Source organism: Schistocerca cancellata, chromosome 9 (genome assembly GCF_023864275.1).
Source record: "Schistocerca cancellata isolate TAMUIC-IGC-003103 chromosome 9, iqSchCanc2.1, whole genome shotgun sequence".
In the NCBI taxonomy this organism is placed as follows: Eukaryota; Metazoa; Arthropoda; class Insecta; order Orthoptera; family Acrididae; genus Schistocerca; species Schistocerca cancellata.
In genome coordinates this window covers 248,076,536-248,082,460 of record NC_064634.1, presented here as the reverse complement: position 1 = coordinate 248,082,460, position 5,925 = coordinate 248,076,536, and the positions used below count along the sequence as shown (strand labels likewise).

Here is a 5,925-nt window from a genome sequence, read left to right as displayed (position 1 = left end):
AGGACGTGGAACCTTGTGCTAACCTGCATCAAAACAGAACGCTCTTCGGTGCGGCCAGTCCGAGAGTTCGCAAATGCCGGCCGGAGTGGCCGAGAGGTTCTAGGCGCTACAATTTGGAATCGCGCGACCGCTACGGTCGCAGGTTCGAATCCTGCCTCGGGTATGGATGTGTGTGGTGTCCTTAGGTTAGTTAGGTTTAAGTAGTTCTAAGTTCTAGGGGACTAATGACCACAGCAGTTAAGTCCCATAGTGCTCAGAACCATTTGAACCATTTTTTAGTTCGCAAATCGTCTCAGCGTGTGATACATCGTTGCCGCAGGTCTTCTGCTAAGGGCGGCGCCACCTACCCAGTATTGGAGGGCAGCAACTGCGATGGGCGCCGCATGCGCCGTGTGCGGTACGGAGGCCTGTATAGGACGTCGATTTGCAGTCCGGCATCAGTTCACAGCGGGACTCAGCAGCAGAAGCAGCGTTCTCCTGAAGATGGCGAACAGTTAGATCGCCGAAATATTGAATCGAGTTGATTTTAGTATCCGGCAGCAAACGCGATGTGACTTTCAGGTGTACAGGTAATGGACAAAACACGGCGAGTAATGCATGCTTGAACATAAATTTAAATGGAAGCCAAGCCTGCAGGTTGCGCTGTTGTACTTAATCTTGGATATAACCTGTGCAAAGTCCTCGATACAAGTGTCAGAACAGTGTGCTGCGAAGTTTTGAATGAATTATGTCGCAGCTAAGTGAATTCGAACATGGGGAAAATGGTTGGTGCTTGTATAGTGAATGCCAACGGCCTTGCCGCAGTGGTAACACCGGTTCCCGTCAGATCACCGAAGTTAAGCGCTGTCGGGCTGGGCTAGCACTTGGATGCGTGACCATCCGGTCTGCCGAGCGATGTTGGCAAGCGGGGTGCACTCAGCTCTTGTGAGGCAAACTGAGGAGCTACTTCATTGAGAAGTGGCGGCTCCGGTCTCGGAAACTGACATACGGCCGGGAGAGCGGTGTGCTGACCACATGCCCCTCCATAGCTGCATCCAGTGACGTCTGTGGGCTGAGGATGACACGGCGGCTCATCGGTACCGTTGGACCTTCCAAGGCCTGTTCGGACGGAGTTTAGTTTAGTTTGTATAGTGAGTGCTTCCATAACCATATTTAATATTTCAAGAGGCACCGTACCGATGATTTACAGCACGTATAGGGATAGTGGGACAATATCACCCGTTAAGTCCCAACGAAGGCGAAATTGTGCTTTGAGCGATCGTGAAAGACGGTCACTGAAGATTATAGCAATGAAAATATGAGATGAGGACAGCTGCAAAATCTACTGTTGAACGGAATGTCGCACTCACGAATCCTGTCAGCACAAAAACAACTAACGGTGTTAATAGAGGATAGGCTAAATACATTTGATGGTGGCGTGTTTGTTACTGTTAGAAGTAGTTTATGTTGTAGCGAAATTAAAGTAGGTGGTTCGAGTGAGTTATATGCGTCGAGATCATTCTTGGCAACTTGAATTAAATATCAATTGGATCCTTTTACCGTCTTCCGAACTCAGGTGATACAGTTGCTGAAAAATGGTTCAAATGGCTCTGAGCACTTAACTTCTGAGGTCATCAGTCGCCTAGAACTTAGAACTAATTAAACCTAACTAACCTAAGGACATCACACACATCCATGCCCGAGGCAGGATTCGAACCTGCGACCGTATCGGTCACGCGGTTCCAGACTGAAGCGCCTTTAACCGCACGGCCACACCGGCCGGCCGATACAGTTGCTGAAATCTTCAAAGAAAATTTGAGTTTAATTTCAACACTTGCCAAATTCATACATTTATAGTTTTAATTGAAGGAGAAGGGAGGAGTAAGGAAAGGAAAAGGAAGGGATTAGTGGCATCAGCTACATCAGGACTTGGCATCGGTTGTGACAAGTAAAATCATTTGCCAGACCGTGATTCTAACCAGGGATCTCCCGCTTGCTAGGCAGGTGCGTTAACCACTTGTCCACCCAGGACAAAGTATTTATCGCCACTGCGCGGACTATCTCGGAGAGCCTCACAGCCGACCCACACGCCCACTGCATTTCTTCCATGCTCGCTACTCAGGTTCCCGCAGGAAATTAGTCATATTTGTGCATCAGCACTGAAGAAGGTGGATCCCTAGCCCATCCAGGCGAATCAGTTATATAATGTAGTGGTGTCTATTTTTTCGGACACGTCCATGCTGTAAGGTTACGTGATCTGGACTCGAATCCAGCACGTAATCAGATTGTTAACTAAGTGAAATCAGGTGATAGATGTCCAATTTTTTTCTGCAACAGCGAGATGTTTGGATCTGAAATGAGGATACAATTTTTTGCTTGACTGGGAATCGAATCCAACACCTACCGCCGTTGTTTTCTACCCACGAATTGTTTGCTCACCAATAGTGAGATGTGTCCATGTTTAACTAGAAATAACGGGACCTATAGATATTTACGGCTGTGCGGTCTTGCCCATTCGTCTCGTATAGGGTGCCTAAAGGATGCTGCGTTCTGGGAATGCTATAAAACTTTGAATTTACAACGGTGTCGCAAGCGGTGGGCGAAATGCAAATAAGTGGTGTTCTTCGTTATAGACAATGTTCAAGTAAGCAATGGATATGGATCACACGTCACTGCTGTCGTACTGCCGGCCTACAACTGCGCTGGTGTGCGAGTCCCGGTCTGCTGCTGTGCGAATACTGTCCGGCCGAGGCTGATAGGGGCGGTGTCCATATTCTCCTCGGGTAGAGGGCGCTCCTGTCGTGATGCGGCCCTTGTCAGCGGGCTACTGGCTGACGTTGTCTCATTGCCGTCTCCGCTCTTGCATTCGTCTTCGTTCCGGCGCTTGAGGTTACGCCAGAACTTTGACAACACTTGAAAATTTTTTATCACTAGTAGTTCCATGTGCATATTCCAGCACTTGAACATGAGGCTGAGCCGTGCTGCGGCTCGTGTTGGTCCCGTGTCTAGGTTTCTGGCGGACCGTATCGTTTAGTGGGCATGGTTGCGTTATTTGTCTTCTTTTCGTGTTCACTGGCGCCACTCGTTTCGTAAGCGTTGCCTGTCCGCTAGTGGCAGCAGCGGCGCTTATCGATATGTAGCTCTGCTGCCCTATCTTTTGGGCGAAATCGTGCTTCTTCCGTGTGGTGTGAGTGGAGAGTTCGGTTGGGGACGCAGGAGCAGCAAGGTCCGCCCAGAGCGCCAACACGCCGGGACCGCTGGCGGCGTGTATGGACTGCCGGATCGGAGGGCAGTGGTCACGAGGGTGCACGTCCTCATCGCAACCGGATCCTGCATGTTTGAGTGCATTGAAATTCGAGTAGAGAAACCTCCACCATTGTGAAATCTCGCCTTCTCCAATGACTTTGGTTCGTGTCGCTGCTCGTATATCGTTGAGGCGAAAAGCAGCGAGTGGAGTACCTGGGGCCGGCCGGTGTGGCCGAGCGGTTCTAGGCGCTTCAGTCTGGAACCGCGCTACCGCTACAGTCGCAGGTTGGAATCCTGCCTCGAGCATGGATGTGTGTGATGTCATTAGGTTAGTTAGGTTTAAGTAGTTCTAAGTTCTAGGGGACTGATGACCTCAGATGTTAAGTCCCATAGCGCTCAGTGCCATTTGAACAATTTTTTGTTGTACCTGGGGAAGGCGGACCTAATGAGCCTTCCTGAGTTGAGTTCAACCAGCGGTATTTTTCTGTCTTGTGGCCGCTAACGCCCCAGTTAGTGTATGTAACGGCAGTGTGCAAAAAATGGTTGGCTCTGAGCACTATAGGACTTAACATCTGTGGTCATCAGTCCCCTAGAACTTAGAACTACTTAAACCTAACTAACCTAAGGACATTACACACGTCCATGCCCAAGGCAGGATTCGAACCTGCGACCGGAGCGGTCTCGCGGTTCCAGACTGAAGCGCCTAGACCGCACGGCCACACCGGCCGGCGGCAGTGTGCATTTCCTCGCCTTGCCGCCGCTGTCCGGTGAGGCGTGTAAGTTTGGCACCTTCTTGATTGTAGGTTGGGTGGCGTTCTTCTACCTTAATGACAATCATTCCTTCTTGTTTCGGGCGTTCTAAGCACAGTATTCTGCGGTAGGAGGTCAGATGCCGGTTCCGGCTTTGGTGTAGTTTTACATCTTGCATTTGTTTGGTTGGATGTCAGGTAGCCTCACCAAGATTATCATTAGTCGCTCGTTAGACTGCCACTTGTCCGAGTTACCATCATGTGATCTGAATGCAACTCTTGGCTGTCTTTCTCTTCGCTGGCGAAAGTGTTTTTGTGTGACCTACACAGAGGTCGAATCCTGGAGCACCGTCACTGGCCCTTGTGTTTTATTTTATTATTAAGTTACCATCATTTGTCTCACCTGTTTGCTGGTCTGTTGTTTGTTTTTTCTGAAAATTAATTTTTGCTATTCCATTCGCCGTTTGACGGTACATTTGTTAAATTGATTGTGGTTACTTGCTTTAAAATTCTGATTGCGACCACATTGGCTTGTTTTCAAAAATTATTTAGTGTCTGTATTTTATGTATGTTTGCTAAATTTTTTAAAAAATTGCCATTTTGGGCGTTATAGGCCTTCATCCGTGATAGTGGTTACTTGCCTTAAAATTATGATTGTGACCACATTGGCTTGTTTTACAAAGCCTTAAAAGTCTGATTGCGACCTCATTAGCTTGATTTAAAAAATTATTTATTAAAATGAATGACTGAAATGGCAAAGCAAACCAACAGTAATTGATTCGGGCCCCGTCCACATTCGTAACCCAATCCTGCCTTCCTTAATTACCAGGTCTCAGAAACCATGAACATTTTTGTGCTGAACAACAAAATGATCGAACAATATCTTTCTGTGTAGGTCAGATACCGTGAAAGAAGAGATCCCAGATCGAACCCTAGGCTAGCACAAAGTTTTCAGCGTCTCAGATTCAAATAAAATTAAGGGCTGTGATCTTAAATGACGATTGGATCGTTAAATAAAATGAAATTTCCAGCGTACGAAAGATTTCTGGCGACAGAGTTTCAGTTTGCCGCTACTTCGGCCTCTGCTATGGCCCAACTTAAAACGGCTCTGCCCCCACTTGTTAGCGAACGGATATGATGTTTATTATGCAAATTCTGAACTACGGGGCAACCTGAAATTCTTTACTTGGCATTATTAGAGGCGAAGTACATCTGTTCGTATGAGTTTAATATACACGCCAGAAGTGGGCATCGAACTTATGCCTCACTTCTAAGAGACTGGAATCATTCCACCAGACCATCTTCATCACTCAGTTCTAACGTACGACGTGCTTAGCTTACAAATTAGACACGGTGAAGAAAAAATTCAGTTCTTTATTAACTACATAATTAACAGCAGATTCTTACACGGAAATTATGCTAGTGTCATGAGAGCGAATGCAAAGACACTTTTAGCCATAATAGCCTCGATTTGAAGACATCTGAAATTTTCCCTATATCAATAAAATTCTTATATCGAGAAATACCATTGCAAAGTAAGAAGTTACCCAAAACTTCGATTATTACTGCCATTATCACTGTTAATTTCTTCATCCTGCTGCTGCGACATGCGTACTTGAAGGAAGCTTTTAATGCTTCTTGGTCATATATAGAGACAGTTGCCTAAAACAGGTAAATACTTACCACAATGAGATTTTCACCCTGCAGTGGCGTGTGCGCTGATATGAAACTTCCTGGCAGATTAAAACTGTGTGCCGGACCGAGACTCGAACTCGGGAACTTTGCCTTCTGTTCGCTCACAACCAGCACGGTCCCCACCCACATCGTACTGGGTAAAAAACAGATATAAAGTGTCAAATGGCGCTACTGAGTTTGAAAATATACCAAAGGAGAATATCGACCAAGTGGAGGGCGATTCAACAGCAAATATGTCCATCAGAGGCATAGGTGT

At 46.9% G+C, this 5,925-nt stretch overlaps 1 pseudogene; it reads left to right on the top strand.

The window, feature by feature from the left end:
* The first annotated feature begins 785 nt into the window (after positions 1 to 785).
* On the top strand, positions 786 to 903 carry LOC126102409 (5S ribosomal RNA; annotated as a pseudogene).
* The last annotated feature ends 5,022 nt before the right edge of the window (positions 904 to 5,925 follow it).